Source organism: Misgurnus anguillicaudatus, chromosome 12 (genome assembly GCF_027580225.2).
Source record: "Misgurnus anguillicaudatus chromosome 12, ASM2758022v2, whole genome shotgun sequence".
NCBI classification, from domain to species: Eukaryota; Metazoa; Chordata; class Actinopteri; order Cypriniformes; family Cobitidae; genus Misgurnus; species Misgurnus anguillicaudatus.
Window position 1 is genome coordinate 35,503,362 of NC_073348.2, and position 17,472 is coordinate 35,520,833.

Consider the following 17,472-nt stretch of genomic DNA (forward strand, 5'->3'; position numbering starts at 1 on the left):
CTAATACTTTTATCTGTGATCATATTGAGACAATAGTCTGACATGTGTTATGTACTGTGATGAACAGATGCATTAATTGTTCACACATGAAAAGCAGAGAATGTGCAGTAGTATCAGTTTGACTCTAGTCTGGGTCCTGCATTTGGGGTAAACACACAGGATGAAAGGTTGTTGGTAAAGCATTTGTGTTGAAACATTATCAATTGTTAATAAAATGTGACATTCTGCACTTTATATTCATCTTACACATTTGTCTCCACAGCAAACAAAGCAATTTTGACTTTACTGCCCCAATACACTGTATTGTGAGGGCACTGTACATTCACAGTATTGGTTTTGCATTTGGGGGACAAATCCATCCATTCCAGGAAGATAAATCATTATCTGTTTATCTCAGCTAAACCATAGTGAAGTCTTAAAAGAGTAATGTCACACTTTTAATTATTTTCTGTATGTTCACTTACAGTATGAGTGTTTTTATTTCATCAAAACCACAACAGTTATAGCTTTTAATCATTGAATTAACATAAGTGCAATGAAAAGATGTGGATGAAACACTATAAGACAAAGAGGACAAAGAAACATTCAGATATTTTGTAAAGGTAGAGAGATTAAGCTGTTCTACTGAGGTCATTCGTCAACCAATAAAATATTACACAAGCACTTTATCAAACAATTAAATATTAAACAATCATCTACTAAAGCATTTACATAAAAAATATTGAATCTATGAAATAAAGTAAATGTTGAATGTTAGTTCAGCATTTAAATGTCCAAAAAATGGGTCTAGAACAAAAGCTTAATAAATGCTTTAATTGTTAAAAAGCCATGAATATCATGAATCATGAATGTTGATCCATAACAATATTAACAAGGGAGGATGATGGGATAAATATTCTAAAAGTTATGATGTGTTTAATTGCCTTTCGAAACCAGGGGTAAAATAAAGCATAGACAAGAGGATTTAGACCTGAGTTACTATACATGCTCCACACAATGGAGTTTAAGACAGAGATGGGGATTACTGTGGTACATAGAGAGAAAAAATAGATTGGCAACCAGCAAAGCAGATGGATGACCACAATGAGTCCTAATGTAAGAGCGGCTTTGCTTTCAGATTTTCTCCTCATTGAACGTTCTGTTACATGTTTACCTCTCTTCACCAGAGAGTTTATAACTTTCACCTGCTGTTTTGCAACATAAAATATCCTCAAATACAAAGTGATTAGGACAACACAAGGCAAAAAGAAGGACACAATCTGGTCAGCAACTCTCCATGCCAGACCAGTTGCAAAGGTACAGTCTCCATAACAGCCATCTGTTCTGTGTGAGCTATTAAAGAAATTGTTGCTTGTTACAATAGTAGTATTATATGCTGTGGAGTAAAACCAGCAGAGACAGATTACTATTAAAGTTTTAGTCGTTGTTACTGTGCGTTCATACTGTAAAGGGTAACACACTGCAACAAAACGGTCAACAGCAATGACTACAAGACTATTAAATGATGCTGAGAATAGCATCCCCATGATTATTAAAAACAGTCCACAGAAAATGTCTCCAAAGTACCAGCACGTTTCAATCAGTTTGATGGCATCCAAGGGCATGATAATAAGTCCTACGAGCAGGTCGGCAACAGCCAGAGAGAGAATGAGCATGTTGGTTGGCGTGTGAAGCTTCTTGAAGTGAGAGATGGAGATGATCACCAGCAGATTCAGAAACACAGTCCATACTGACAGCAATGAAAGAAACACATACATGATATTGTATTCATGTGTGGAGCGTTTTGCCTTGATGCATGATGAGTTGATGGCAGGAAAGCAGTATTGAGTCTCATGATCTTCTGTCTCATAGGCCATGAGTTAAGTCGTCTCCTGTTAAGAGTTTGATCTGATCTCCTTACTGTTCTTTCATTTATATTATGTATAGATTGGAGTGACCAACCCATTTACCACCCACTCTGATGCTGCATAATGAGAAAAAATATATTTTTCTTTTAATAGCTCCTTACTTACCAAAACATGTACAGTATGTTAATAACAAAGCCTTAGGCCTTGACCGATTTCTGTTTGATTGTTGTTTTATCAAGTAGCTTTTGAATACCTCTTTATTTATTTAAGATCATCTTGTCTACACAGATTAGAGTTGTGGCTGTATGATGTGAACTTTTTAACTTGATAGTCTTATGTATCAGGACATAAAATCTTCTGGTCCTTAGCAGGTCTTAAAATAAGGTACAGGAAATAAACATCAAAAGAACAACAACACGTGACATTACACAGTGATATCATTTATTTACCAAAAACCAGATTAAAATGGGGAAGCCATGTGTGGCAAACAATAAATTGCAGAGCCACCTTTAGTAACAGAAAGTTGGTGTAAACCATTTCTTTATGAATTAATATCTCACATACTGTGGAAGATGTTTGACCCAGTCTTCTTTTTGCTCAAGTTCATTGAGGTTTGTGGGCATTTTTAATGCATAACTTGAGGTCTGAACTGGGCCACTATAAATACATTGTCTTGATTCTGGTCTTTTTCAGCTATTCTGTTGTAACTTGGGAACATTGAGTCTTATTAACTAATAATTGAGTATGTTTTTCATATTTATACGCACATTTGAAAAACTTTCTGCCTAATTCACAACACATGAGTATGCACATTAATTGTTCTTATACTAATTTTTAAGTGTAATTTATAGTCGTGCGTAGGTTCTATGCCATTTATTCGTAGGCTGTGCGTAGCCTGATGTGCACCTCGCCAACATTTTTACGACCCCCCCATTCTACGTAAACCACAGACACAGTGATTGGTCTACTAGAACCTCTCCCATCAGGTAAAAAAAATCTGTGGCACATTTCTTCATAGGTATATCCACTTGCAATGGTAAGAACAAAGATGGGCCAAGTTGAGGAGTGAAACTGCAATAAAAGTCACTGTCTATTGATCTCCAACACTGCTGTCTTCTCAAATCATACACAATAAGCGGCTGCTTCTTCTTCATTTGTGAGTTTACTGGCCAAGCTGCTTGTTCTTTGGCTGTTGCTCTGCTGCTGTTGGTTACAAGCGTGGATACTGCCTACTAGTGGCCTGCATGTGTAATTGTACATTGACGCGGATGACAATGCCGAAGTATATATGAGGCTATGCCGTATGACCTACACACAACTATAATGAGCCCTTTACGTTAGTGAATTTGGAGTGTTCTAAATAAGCGGTCACATGCACAAGGTTGGTAATTTGCATAATTTTTGCATAAAAGAGCGCTTTCATGGAGAGGCTGATAAATTAATGACGCTTCCCAAGCTCAACACCACTAGGATTTTTATGACTTGTAAAACAGGCTATGATTGGTTCACAGATTTACCTGAAACCAGAGTCATATAATAAGAGAGCTACGAAACGCTTTGATCTTGCCGCCGCGGGGTCACGTGATTCATGTAACTTTCTACAGTTCCAAACTGTCAATCTGTTTGCATAGGTTTTCAGCTATTTTAGGTAAATATTAGCTTGTAATGTGAATTGATTACTATACTTACTATGTTTATAACGTTTTTTTTACGTGGGAGTGATGGAAATACAGTAAATCAGTTAATAAAGATAAACAGTTAATGGTGACCCAAAGATAACTGTGGTTATCTATACCAACTACAGCAACACAGTTTATGTTTTATTTTTGTAGCAAAAATATGGCTATATAAATGGCTATCAATCTGCTAAAAACATAATTCCTACACCTTTACTATAGTAAAATCACAAAAAAGATCGCCAACGCGGTTATTTGTAACAGTGAAACATAACAGAAACACACTAAATTCATATTTAATTATATTTATAGTACACATTAAATGTTAATATAATTATACATGATTTTCGAGGATACATCACTTACCAAACACAATGAAACACATAGCAGCATTGTGAAGCAGTGTGACCTTCTTATAAGGCATTTAGCTACTGGCTATTACCCCCTAGTGTTACTCTTAATAGATAAAAAAAGTTGAGTATAAAGTAGATGGCATTCAGTAATAAAATATTAAACCATTAAATCTATATTATTCACACATTATACACAACTCATTAAAATATAAAAATGTTACTAGTTATTATTAACAATAATCATTACCTACAGCAAAGTTCATAAAATAACATGTTGACTATATTCATAAAATGTCCGAAAATGTAAAGGGTAATTTCATCAATTTTCCAGTGTCATTGAAATGAATGGGCTTTAGAACTATGCGTCACTACATGACACGCTGTTACTTCCGCATTCCATTCTTACAATGGACGTCTATGTGAGTGTCGTAACTCTCTTATTATACGACTCTGCCTGAAACCAACCAGTGATTAACCACTAACTCCTACACCTTGGGAAACATGCCCTGATTGGTTCACACGTTTACATGAAACCAACCAATGAGCACTTGGGCTTTATGCCACTTCACGACAATTAGTAAAAAGAAGTAGCTATGGAATGCGATAACAAAGACATTGACTTAACCAGAGACGTGGATTTGTATCTAAAATAGAGATCAAGTGATTGATGTGTGTATTTCTCATTACATTTACATAACATTTACATTAGGCGTTAAACAGATGATATCATAGAGATTTAAAAAGTTAGGAAGCAAAACGTAAAGATTTGTCATTACGTGCATTTTCTTTAGAAAAAATAATTAGGCTATATAATAATTTATACCACCCAGGGGCTTGAATGCTTTATTCTGATTGGTTGAGAAATCCCCCATGGGTGTTGATTATTTTTCTCTAAACTACACACCTAATTTGTCATATGTCTTAAAAATAGGCACCAGAGCAATGTTTGCGGTAACCGTGGTATAAGTGGAATAGTTGAGAGGTCCCAGATCATGTTCCGGCAGGATCCAACACACAACAAGCCCTGGTTACTACTGTACATTACTGATCGATATAAACAGGTTTTGTGAATTGTGTCTGCTTTAGGCCAGTGGAAATACAGGTTCAGTGTATTTTCTGCACATTAATGCATGTGTAGTTATGTTTATAATTTTTAAAATGTATGCAGGGTCTTCAGGGTCATGTTAATCATTATTAAATATCTGTTAAGTATAGAGAGACTGATGCAATAGTTGCTCTTCATGCAGGTCAGTGTCATGTCTTGCACAATCATGTGAGAAATATTCAATTAGCAACAGTCAATTATGCACATACAAATAATTTATTACCTTATTTACTAATCAAGCTAAATAGGGCATTTTTATAGAATGGCATCATTGTGCCTGAGAAGTAAGTACATGTTTGCTTGTTTCATCTATTACTACAATGTTGATTCTGATGGATTTAAGACTAAAAATCTGAGTACTTTTCACTAAGTGTTTTTATTAGTATACACCATTACACACGTAGCCTATACTTTATATATTTGGACTGCAGTTTCCTTAAAAATTTACACATTTTCAGACACTTTTATCCAAAGCGATTACAGTGCAGAACAAAGTACATTATACATTATTATCATCAGAATGTGCTGCCTTAGTTTAAACCCATGACATTATACATAAATAATGCAATATTCTACCACTGAGCTATGCAGGAATCAAATAAGCACCCTGATGGGTTTATTAGTAATATGCCAAACCACTCTTTTAAGCCCTGCCAAATGTAAGCACAATATCTTGTGTTGAAACCCATTACCCGATTTAAACAATTCAAGCAAATCCAGAACCTTAATTAATATTATAATGAACAAGACCAATAGAAGTTATGCTGCCTTAAATATTTTGGATATATTTAGGATGTGTTTAACTGACATTCTAAACCAGGGGTAAAATATAGCATAGATGAGAGGATTCAAACCTGAATTAATATACAACATCCACAACATAAAATAGGCTGTAGCAGAAGTAATTTTTGTGTTTGGTATTAGAGATAAAATAAAAAAGGGAATCCAGCAAAACAGATAAACAGTCACAATGATTCCTAATGTCAGAGCGGCTTTGCTCTCAGATTTCCTCCTCACTGAACCTTCTGTTAGATGTTTTCCACTCCTCATCAGAGAGTTTATAACTTTCACTTGCTGATATGCGACATAAAAGATTCTCAAATATAAAGTTATAATGATGGTACAAGGAAACAGGAAAGACGGGAACAGGTCAATGATTTTCCCGACAAAAGTGACCATTAATGTACATTCTCCATAACATGTGTATTTTCTTGGTGATGTAGTAATAACAATTAAAATGTTATACGTTGAAGAGGAGAACCAGCAAACACAAATAATAGTTACTGTTCTAGTCATTGTTATTTTCTGTGTGTACAGTAAAGGGTGACAGACAGCCACATAACGGTCAACAGCTATTAAAACTAAATTATTCAGAGATGTAGAGAGAAGCAATCCCATGGTAATCGAAAATAAATAACAGATTGTGTCTTTGAAGTACCAACATGTTTCAATCAACCGAATAGATTCCAAGGGCATGACAATAAGTCCTATAAGCAGGTCGGTCACAGCCAGAGAGAGAATGAGCATGTTGGTTGGATTGTGAAGCTTCTTGGAGTGAGAGATGGAGATGATCACCAGCAGATTCAGAAACACAGTCCATACTGACAGCAATGAAAAAAACACATACATGATATTGTATTCATGTGTGGAGCGTTTTGTCTTGATGCATGATGAGTTAATGGCAGGAAAGCAGTATTGAGTGTCATGATCTTCTGTCTCATAGGCCATGAGTAAAGTCTCCTCCTGATAGCAGTTTGATGTGATCTATTTACTGTTCTCAAATTTATACAGTATATGGATCAGGCTGACTCAACCCATTTATCACCCACTATGCATAATGAAAAAAGTATTACTTACCAAAACATGTATGTTAATAACAAAGCCTCAGGCCTTGATCGATTTCTGTTATTTCCTGTATTTACTCGTTTGTGTTGTTTTGTCAAGTAGCTTTTAAAATGTCACTTTTAATAAAAATAATTAGATATTTAAGTAACCACATATGTATAATGAATACCTTTATATTTATTAAGATCATCTTTTCTACATAGATTAGAGTTGTGGCCTTATGATGTGAATTTTGAACTTGACAGTCTTAGGTATCAGGACATAAAAATCATTTGGTCTCATTTATAAAGCGTGCGTACATGTCACACGGTGACGATTGCGTGGGGCGGAACCAAAAATTCAGAAGATTTGTTCCGCCCGGAGATGTTCCCACATGGAGGGATGAGTGAAAACACCGGAACTTCCGGAAAAACACGGCACGCAAAATCAAACGAATGAGATGCAGGTGTGACGAATAAACGCAGCGGTCTGTGATTGGAGGATGAAAGGAATCGAAGGAGGATAAAGAGGACTTGAAAACGGAAGGTTAGTGTGGAGTTTGACTGTGGTTACGTTGTGTGGCGGCGTAGTTGGGCTATGTATTGTGGCGGTGCAGTCGGAATGTCGTTTTGGAGCAGTGAAGTGGATGTTTGGACACGGAGACGGAAACGAAACAGTGGCTGACAACGAAGACGGAGGATATTTGGATTGGCTGAGTATGTTTGGAAACTTCTGTTGTATTTGGAAATATTGACTCACCTGTTCCGTAGATGTGTATGTACAACAGTTGGATGCCAGCGATTGGATTTTGTGCCGCCTGAGAGGAAACCAGCTTGGGGGAGCCGAAGGGATGAAGAGAGAAAGTGTGATCATCCACTGTGACTGCAGAGAGTATAAAAAGGGATGTGTATATATCAAGAGTGAAATACTTAACGTGTGTGTGAGTCCTCAGTAACTGAAATAGCGGCCCCATCACGGAGTCGAGTGGTGGGTGAGCCGGGAACATTGCACCAGTAGGAGAAAGGATCATCGCAACAGCTACATTTCAACCTTTGGTCTTCATCACGAAAGCGCCCCGCTGATTTCTCCGGCTGACTCCACGACGACCCTGGCCTGACCTTATTGTTCACGAAAGTGTGTCGTGGGTGACTGTGGATTTTACAGAGTGAGTGTGTACACATGATTGTATTGCAGTGGAGTGCTGTGTACCTGTTGTCAGGAGCCTTCATAGGTCGGAGTTGGCCGTACTAGAACGAAGAAGACGCCGTGTGGCGGATGAAGTGCCTGTCTATTATACGCTGATTTGCGATTCAGTGTGGAGACCAGCGAGACGTTACAGAGCCCCAGGTCTAAGCATTGTGTAACACGGTGGTGACGGTGGTAAAGGGTGCAGGAAATCTAGACCAGATGTGAGTACAATTTAGAGTGTTGGTTCATATGTGAGTGAAGTTACAGAATTGCTGGAGTCTAGTTGTTTACTAACTTGCCTGTCACGGAGCCTCTCCAAAGGTGCGCACCTGTCCAGAGTTCAGAAATTCCACGTACGGGAGAGAGAGGGCAGCGTTCGGCTCGGCAGTGACAGCACCGAATTCCCCGGGCATAACCAGGGCCTTGGAAGAAAGACTACGTACCAACTACTCACGTACCATCTAAAGGAGGAGACCACGAACCTGTTACCTGCAAAGTACTTACCGTATCCACTGCTACCCACCACCTGTAAGAAAGAAAAATCACAGTTAATAGTGAAGTGTGATCTTGTGTTTGCAGCCCCGAGCCCTCTAAAGAAGGAGACCACGAACCAGTTACCTGCAAAAGTACTTACCGTATCCACTGCTACCAGCCGCCTGTAAGAAAGAAAGTCACAGTTAACAGGAAAGTGTGATCTTGTGTTTACAGCCCCGAGCCCTCTAAAGGAGGAGACCATGAACCAGTTACCTGCAAAGTACTTACCGTATCCACTGCTACAAGCTGCCTGTAAGAAAGAAAGTCACAGTTAACAGTAAAGTGTGATCTTGTGTTTACAGCCCCGAGCCCTCTAAAGGAGGAGACCACGAACCAGTTACCTGCAAAGTACTAACCGTATCCACTGCTACCAGCTCCCTGTAAGAAAGAAAGTCACAGTTAACAGTAAAGTGTGATCTTGTGTTTACAGCCCCGAGCCTTCTAAAGGAGGAGACCACGAACCAGTTACCTGCAAAGTACTTACCGTATCCACCGCCGCCAGCCACCTGTAAGAAAGGAAATCACAGTTAATAGTGAAGTGTGATCTTGTGTTTACAGCCCAAGCCCTCTAAAGGAGGAGACCACGAAACAGTTACCTGCAAACCACGAACCCTCTAAAGGAGAAGGCCACGAGCCAGTCACCTGAAGACCACGAGCCGGATACCTGAAGGATACTTACCGGATTCATCGCTGCCCGTTAACTGTAAGAGAGAGAAAAAGTTGCAGTTAATTACAAAGTAAAAGTTCTGTGTTACAGAAGTGAAAGAGCTATTGAAGAGGAACTGACCGTAGCCGCAGCCTACTCTCCCTGAAGTTCTGCCTCCAGGATAACGGAGGGTGCCACGGATTCTAGGAAGAAACCCCAAAGAAGTCCCGTCCCCTCCCTTTATAAAGGAAGTTCGCCTGGAGGCCAGAAGAGGTCTTCATTTTAAGTTCCCCTTTCCCCTCCCCAAACTGCTATTTTAATTAATTTAAATAAAGTTCATTTTAAATTTTACTCCTACTCTGTGTGTCTGGTCATTGGGTTGGCATTGGGACCTCCTCGAGGTGGAAACTATGAAGGGGCGTGACCCTTTAGCATCTCGGGTCTGCTCCGACCTGTGACATACACATAAAACGGGGCTGGAAACGTGCGTACGCCAGTTCCCACGCAAAGGTTGTGAAGATGATTTATGTATGTGATTTATAAAGAGGGCATTTTCTTTTCTTTAGGCTATATAATAATTTATACCACGGGCTGTTGAATGCTTTATTCTGAATGGTTGAGAATTGTCCTATGGGTGTTGATTATTCTTCTGTAAACCGCACACCTAACTTTTCAAATGTCTTAAAAATAGCCACCAGAGCAATGTTTTTGGTAACTGACAACTTTGCTCAACAGTTCTCCATAGCCCAGAAGCAGACTGAGGAGATCGCTAAGATCATGGCGTGGAGGAAGAGAACTGGTCCATCAACGCCGGCTCTTCAGTCTACCCCTCGCCGTGGGCATCCTGCGCCGGCCGCCTCCGTTCCCCCTCCTTGGACCACAGCCTGCTGCTCGTGGAGGTAAACGGAAGTCCAAGCGGCCCTGAGATGGACGACGACCTGGAGATAGAGGGGATCACTCTTCGGGAGGTGGTGACAGCACCACTCCCTTCCCCAGAGAAGGGCCGGGTGGAGAATCTTTCATTTTGTTTTGTTTCTGTTCCGCCTGATTTTCAGCCGGCACCCACAAACACACAAAAATAGTGCATTCCCCTTTTTACTTCAGGTCTCCAGAGGAACGTGAGAGCCGTGAGCGAGCCCATACCCACTCACCCTCCTCTTCCTCCGTTCCCAGGGGGTGATGCCGAAAGTGTGGGCACTTCGTTTCAGAAGCGAGATGACCATGCCATCCTTCAGTGGACTCAGGACAGTGTTACACCACACACTGTCGATGTTCGTGCTGCTATGGCGCAAAAACCGACAGCCACCTCCTTTCCGGTAGTGCCGTTAATTCCCATCGTTCAGTCATTGGGTGCCTGGCAACAGCTTCACAGCCCGCATTGCAGTTGTATGTCAACAGAACTCAAAGTCTCAGGACCTCAGACACCTAACAAGTTCACTAGGTTCTATAGTGTTTGTGTCGAGCCGGTCTCCTCTTGTGTTCTCTCCTCATCTGGTGGAACAGTGAGCGCCGGCCTGCATGTTGGCTTACAGCCCTGTATTGGCGCTACACCGTAGTACCAGTATGGAAGGCCATTTGGTCAAAAAAGCGTAAATGTTTTTTTGACCGTCCTCCACTGCCCTGGCAGCTGATATTGCGAAGCAACGGCTGTCAGCCTCTCACTGGCTGCATTATTTGTGATCCTATGTGTTAGGCCCGGGCCTCCACATTGCGTCCCCTACGTGGGGTTCTCTTGTGAGTATTTTCCGTGGGGTTAATCCTATCAACCCAGGTTTTCCCCCCAGCAGAGCCTGCTCTGCGTGTTCCCAATATGTCTTATTACTGCTATTTATGTCAACCATCGGTTGTTCATATCATGTACCACCCGATTTCCCCACCAGGGGGTGGCTTCCGCAGTGTTCCTACTCCACTCAGTCAGGTCGCTTCCCAGTTGCAGGTTCACTATTGTGGGTTAAGAAACAAGCAGTGACCGGCCTTCTGCGTTAAGACCTATTTCTCCGCCTCCTTAGTGGATTCGGAGGGTTTACACAGACACTGGAAGGGGCAGCTTCAATGGCGCTTTGGTAGGGATTCCCAATTCATTGTTCATGACATGGCGTTGTATTGACCGACTGAAAGGGAACGTCTTGGTTACGTATTTTGCCACAGTTTGCTGTTCCACTGCAGATTATCGGCCAGGCTCTGATGCTCGGCTTTCTCAACGAAAATGGCTAATTTGATATTGTGCACCTGCGGCTTATATACGCACCTGGCGGGGCGGCGCCTCAGAGGCAAATACCTGCATGCCAAGTTCATTGGCGTTTTAGTAGTTCTCGAAGTAGATTTAGTGACGTCTCCATTCCCTTCCTTTAGGGAACGAGGGTTCCATACCTAACCGACACGTTTTTATACCACGTGAGGTGGCGGATGCACACACACAGGTACCAGAACACAGACAGTCAAAACCTTAGAGTTCAAGTTCAAGTTCAAGTTCATTTATTTATAAGCACATTTAAAACAGCCACAAGACTGACCAAAGTGCTGTACATTAAAAGTAAATGAAGACAAATAAAGCAGAAATAAAAATCGATACAATTAAATCCAAAAACAGTTTAAAATTGAGACCAACCGGTTATACACTACAGTGAAATGCAATTAAAAGTTAATAAGCCAGCTCAAACAGATAGGTTTTTAAAAGGGACTTAAAAGTAGATAAAGAAGGTGCCACTCTAATCTTGAGCGGCAAGTTGTTCCATAGACGGGGCCCTACCACCGAAAAGGCACGATCCCCTCTACGTTTTAATTTTGATGGAGGAATTAGAAGGAGATTCTGATCACTGGATCTCAGGTTTCTGGCGGGAGTGTAACGATGAACTAGCTCAGATAGATAACTGGGGGCAAGGTTGTGTAATGATTTAAAAACCAGTAAAAGGATTTTAAAATCAACTCTGAGTTGGATAGGCAGCCAATGCAGGGATCTTAGGATGGGAGTGATATGGTCGCTTTTGCGGCTGTTATAAAGGAAGCGAGCAGCAGCATTTTGGACAAGTTGAAGACGGTTTATTTGAGTTTTGGAGATACCGCTATAGAGTGAGTTGCAGTAGTCCACACGAGTGGTAATAAAAGCATGCACGGCCATTTCAAGCGTTTTGTGATTTAAAAAATGTTTAACCTTAGATAGCAGGAGTAATTGGAAGAAACTCGCACCAACAACAGAGGAGATATGTTTGTCCATTTTTAGGGACTCATCTAAAAGGACCCCCAGATTTCGCACGTGGGAGGATCTGAAAGCTGAAAGGCTGCCCAGATCCACCGTGGAAGCCTGTGGGTGGTCAGTAGGATTAAAAACAATCACCTCTGTTTTATCTTCATTTAGCGTTAAAAAGTTTTGGGCGAGCCAGATTTTAATCTCATCTAGACACTTTAAAAGCATTCTAAAAGCAGACGAGTCATTTTTCTTAATGGGAATGTAGATCTGTGTATCGTCTGCATAGAGATGGAAACGTATCCCGTGCCTTCTCAAGATAGAGCCCAAGGGAAGCATGTACAAGGAGAAAAGTGTTGGTGCTAGTATCGACCCTTGTGGGAGGCCACACGAGAGAGGAGCAGCAGAAGAGGAAAAGTCATCTAATTTTATAAAAAATTGTCTATCCGTTAAAAAAGAATGAAACCATTCGAGGACCGTGCCTTTAAGACCCACATCCAGGGCCGGAGTGGGGTCACTTTTCAGCCCGGGAGTTTCAGGCCCAAGACCGGCCCACTTTTTCCATAGTGTTATTCCAAATTAGCACTTTTTTCAAATTGGATAAATAAAGCAACAGTCCAGCTCTTACTATAGTTTCTATTAATATCATGGTTAAACAAATAAGGTAAAAGTTAAATAATATTTCACTTAAGATGAGAAGTTAACAAAAATATTCCTCTACACTCTAAAAAAGGCTGTGTTATTTTTTGACCATAATGGGTAAATATTGGACAGAACACATGCTGGGTTAAAAATAACCCAATGTTGGATTGTTGTTATGCAGCCATGGATTATAATAACCCAACAGTTGGGTTAAAACAACCCAGCATTGGGTCAATTTTAACCCAGCAGCGTGTTCTGTCCAATATTTCTGTCCATTATGGGTCAAAAATAACCCAGCCCTTTTTGGAGTCTATTCCACAAGAAAAGGTTGATAAATTATTAGCATTGCTAATGCTATGAGGGCTATGATTAATCAGATGCAAATAGAAATATAAAACCCAGTCCTAATTAAAAAAGAAAACCATTTGACAAAAATATTGAATCCAATATTGGGTAAATATATAGCATAACAAGTGATTTATAAGCTTTTTTTCAGCTGGTCATATTTGACTGGGAACACAAAAGGTGTTATAGGGTTCTGAACACAACCTGAGGGTTAAATAACTTTAGTTCATATTGTTTTCACATGGCCTCCTCATTTTCAGCGGAGAACTGGCTTATCTGCTGCTCAGAAGCTGCTTGGATAATATTTGCAAAGTCTATGAATCGTCATGTATGCACAAAAGGCTAATATTTTAACTAAAAAAAATTTTGGCTTGTAAATAGTTTGACAACGGTATTAGCCGAATAATTACGTTGCTAATGCTAATCATTAACTTACTAGACTTATTTATCTTTAAGTTACCTGTTGTTGTCCTCTTGAAAATAAATCTGTAAGTTTGGCACATTTGGCAGCATCATCCTCCAATGGATTTTTTCTTCAACCTGTTTTTTATGCCCTCCTCCTCTCAGACGCGTATTGTTACGGTAGGGCCGACCCAGCCTACCGGAGAAAAGTTTTTTTGGACGCGCTATGGACCTAACCAACTCTATGGGAGGGGAAAACTCCCTCACATGGTACAACCCATGCAGAGGCTGCGCGCTGCAGTGTCAATGCGAAACGTGTGAAGTGTCATTTAACTCTTTCCCCGCCATTGACGAGATATCTCGTCAATTAAGAGAAAACGCTTCCCCGCCAATGACGAGATTTTCCGTCTTTCCGCAATACCGCTATTATCCACCAGGTGGCGCACTTCCGCAACTTTTAAACCCGGAAGTATTGCCCTCTGACAAGCTGCTGCATGTCCGTGTCTGTTTTAAAGATCGCTCTGAATGTGATCTCTATGAAAAGTCCGTCACAAAAATGGAATTATCTCTGCTTTTTGCTCAAAATGTGGTGTTTTTGCAGAAACCTACCCATATTCAAAAGCTGATTACAAAAGAACCACTAAAGGTAGGAAGAAACGGTTTTTTTTGTTTGAAAGCAGAGGGTCTGTTCTTTCATTTGGTATATTGTATGTTTATATATTCAAAGAAGAACATTTTCTGGAAGGCATTAAACTTTGGTTAAAATCATGAAAAACGCTGGCGCTGGCTGGCAACTTTTTTAAAAAACGCTGGCGGTGAAAGAGTTAAGAGAAGATAGACTCACTAACGTGACAAATGTAAAAAAAAAAAAAAAACTCGACCGGCCCAAAAATGAAGCGGCCCACCGGGAATTCTCCCGGTTCTCCCGATTACCCACCCCGGGCCTGCCCACATCAGATTCTAATCTAAGTAACAAAGTGGAGTGGTCCACAGTATCAAAGGCAGCAGAGAGATCTAAGAGAACCAAGACCACAGAGTCACCGGAGTCAGAGGCTAAAAGGATGTCGTTTAAAACTCTAAGAAGCGCCGTTTCTGTGCTGTGAGCAGATTTAAAACCAGACTGAAAGGTTTCAGATATACCATTAAGATGTAAAAAGGACTGAAGTTGTTCAAGTACAATTTTTTCTAAAATCTTAGAAATAAATGGTAAAACTGAAATTGGGCGAAAGTTATTTAAAATAGAGGGGTCTAGAGAAGGCTTCTTAAGAAGTGGGGTGACAGTCGCTACTTTAAGGGAAGTGGGAATAGAGCCAGTTAGCAGGCATTTATTAAAAAAGGAAACCAGATCAAGCCCGATAGTATCAATAATAGTTTTTAAATATTTTGGATGAATGGTGTCATAGGGACAGAAGGATGGCTTGGTGGATTCAATTATTTTTTTGAGAGAGGGGAGAGAAACAGGTTCAAAATTATCCCAGAATGCGGGAGACGAGCAGAGGAGAGGGGGCTCAATAGATGCAGTCGTAGAGCAAGACTTGGGTCTCAAATTTGATATTTTATCTATAAAATGTTTTAAAAAGCCTTCACATAGAGCAGCAGAAGCAGCATGAGCATATTTCAAAGGCGGATTAATGACAGAATTTATGACAGAGAACAAGACTTTAGGGGAGGAATGATTTCTCATAATTAAGTCAGAAAAATATGAAGCTTTAGCAGATTTGGCTGCAGACTGATAGGCGGATAAGCTGTCTTTAAATAGATGAAAGGAGATGTGTAGCCTGTCCTTTTTCCATTTACGCTCGGCCTTTCTGCAGGTTTACGAGCCAAACGAGTGTCCCGGTTTTGCCATGGAGCAGATTTGGCTTTGTGTTTAAAGGGCTTTAATGGAGCAGACATATTTAAAACATCCAGCCAGGCAGAGTTCAGTAGACTTAGATGTTGATCGGCATCTAGATCAGATAACGATAAGTCCGTGGATAGATGTGCATAGGAGTCCAGATAGTACTGATTAAAATTTGCCCCAAAATTCGTTGAATAAGAACGAGAGAGTGTGAAAGCTTTCTTGGGTAAGGGAGAGAGGGTGGGAAGTAACAGGGAAAATAAAATCGGCTTATGATCCGAGAGCGGCACATCTGAAATAGCGATGTCAGAAGCAGTTAGCCCATAAGATAGTACAAGATCTAAAATGTGACCGTGAGCATGCGTAGGGGCCGTAATCCATTGAACCAGATTGAACGAATCAATAAGATTGAGAAACTCCTTAGATAGATGGTTAGACTGACAGCAAACATGAATGTTAAAATCACCAACTAATACAAAGCGGTCATATTTTATGGCAATATTGCCAATAAACTCAGTAAGCTGCTGAATAAAGTCTGTTGAGGTATGAGGAGGACGGTAAATTACCCCCAATAAAATCGGACCATTCCAGTCTAAACAGAGGAGCTGAACTTCAAAGCTGGAGAACATTTCAGTAGAAATAGAGGTCCCGGATCCTGTTCCTGTTCCTGTTCCTGTTAATAGCACTTTTGGGAGTACTTCAACTCACCTGAAAAATCCGCTCCCCTTCTCCCTCTCATAATGGGAGAGGGAGAGTGTTACTGCGCCGAGTCGAAGTACTCACAAAAGTGCTATTCCGCCATACAATATAGTTCCTCTTTTAAATCCGCTTAGAAAAGCGCTACGTTTTATTTTGTACCACCAAACTTGCTCGTATAACTACTCGTCTTAAATAGGAAAAACGTTGATGTGTTTGGTCACTTCTAACTTTATCTCTGAGTGGTACCATTGAATGAATGGGGCTAAGCTAAATGCTATCGAAGTGTAGCAGCGCGCTCCAGTGCTTACGTGCACGCACACAGATGATAGAGGGATGTATCAACAATTCTTAGTTAAGGTAATAACATATTTTAATATTGAAAATGAGTAGACTATTCCTTTAAGTATAGACAGACTGATGCAATAGTTGGTCTTCATGCATCATGTGATAAATATTCAGTTAGCAACAGTCAATTATGCAAATCAAAATAATTCATTAACGTATTTATTAATCAAGCTAAATAAGGCATTTTTATAGAATGACATCATTGTGCCTGAGTAGTAAGTGAAAAAAAAATGATTCATTGAATTTAATAATTTTTTTTAAGGTAAGTGGTTGAAATCAATTTATTTAAGCTACATTTAAACAAAAGTTTTATATTTTATTTTACGTTACTAATCTTTTTTGTTTAAATGTAGCTTAAATAAATTGATTGCAACCACTTACCTTAAAAAAAATGATTAAATTCAACGAATCATTTTTTTTCAGTGCATGTTTGCTTGTTTCATGTATTACTGCAATGTTGTTTTTATTTGTATACACAATTACACATGTAGCCTATACTTTATATATTCAGCCTGCAGTTTCCATAAACATTTACACAGTTGGCAGACGCTTTTATCCAAAGTAACTTACAGTGCAGTACAATGTACATTATACATTATTATTAGTATGTGTTGCCTTAGTTCAAACCCATGAACTGCCTTGTTAATGCAATGTTCTACCACTGAGCTATACAAGAATCAAATAAGCACCCTGATGGGTTTATTAGTAATATGCCAAACCACTCTTTTAAGCCCTGCCAAATGTAAGCGCAATATCTTGTGTTGAACCACATTGACAGATTCAAATAACGCAAGCAAATCCAGAGCCTTAATTATTATTATAATGAACAAGACAAATAGAAG

At 39.8% G+C, this 17,472-nt stretch overlaps 1 pseudogene; it reads right to left on the bottom strand.

The window, feature by feature from the left end:
• Positions 1-842: 842 nt before the first annotated feature.
• On the bottom strand, positions 843-1,911 carry LOC129446403 (trace amine-associated receptor 13c-like; annotated as a pseudogene).
• Between the last annotated feature and the right edge of the window lie 15,561 nt (positions 1,912-17,472).